The following is an 818-nucleotide window of genomic DNA, read 5'->3' on the forward strand; positions in this document are numbered from 1 at the left end:
AGCAAGAGAGTGGTGGGGACAGAGAGAGAAAGCAAGAGAGAGTTATGTAGGGGGAGGGGGTGTATTTATGAACCTTGCAAGGGCTGGTCAGTGCCGTGTTTGGGTTTTATTGGAGGAGACTATGAGGTAGTATTGCTATAGGGAGAGGTTGTTTGAGCACGGGTTTAAGTTTTGCGCGCGCGGGAAAAGTTGGAGCTTAGGGCCTTTGTTGTCTTTGGGAGGCAGCGCCATCTTGGGGATGCCCTTCTGACTGTTCTCTGCGCCTTTCACTGAGGAGGGTAGTTTTTGCCTGGGAGAAGCAGAATTTCTTGCCAAGCCTCTTTCTCTCAGATTTCTTGGCTTTTGTGAGGGTTTTTCCAGGCAATCCAAATGACAGTCAACCAAACAGCCAACTTTGATTTCAAAGGAAAATGCACCCAGTACAGAACTAGGCTGTGGAAGATACAAAAACAAACAAACAAACAAAAAACTGAAGAGGTGGTATTGACTGACAAGGGCTTATATCCTAAGCAGAGAAATCAAATAGGCCTATGAAAATAATCAACGAGTCAGGCAGGAAGCTCTACAGTGGGGTATCCTGAGAGGGCCAAGTGCTGAGTCGTGTAGTCGTCGTAAACCAGGCATTAATAAGGTGCTGGAAGCCAGGCTCTGTGGCTCAGCCTGTAATACCGCACTTTGGGAGACTGGGGTGAGTTGATTGCCTGAGCCCACGGGTTCAAGACCTCATCTCTACAATGAATCAAAAAATTAGCCGGGCGTGGTAGCGCACGCCTGTAGTTCCAGCTACTTGGAAGGCTGAGGCAGAAGGACCGCCGGAG

General features: G+C 48.8%; 1 protein-coding gene across 1 annotated transcript in view; it reads left to right on the plus strand.

The window, feature by feature from the left end:
• TIGIT (T-cell immunoreceptor with Ig and ITIM domains) overlaps window positions 1-818 on the plus strand; it is a 19,846-nt gene that overhangs the window by 1,946 nt on the left and 17,082 nt on the right. The window lies entirely within an intron of this gene.

Source organism: Carlito syrichta, unplaced genomic scaffold (genome assembly GCF_000164805.1).
Source record: "Carlito syrichta isolate Samal-C Ts95f unplaced genomic scaffold, Tarsius_syrichta-2.0.1 Scaffold308815, whole genome shotgun sequence".
Classification (NCBI taxonomy): domain Eukaryota; kingdom Metazoa; phylum Chordata; class Mammalia; order Primates; family Tarsiidae; genus Carlito; species Carlito syrichta.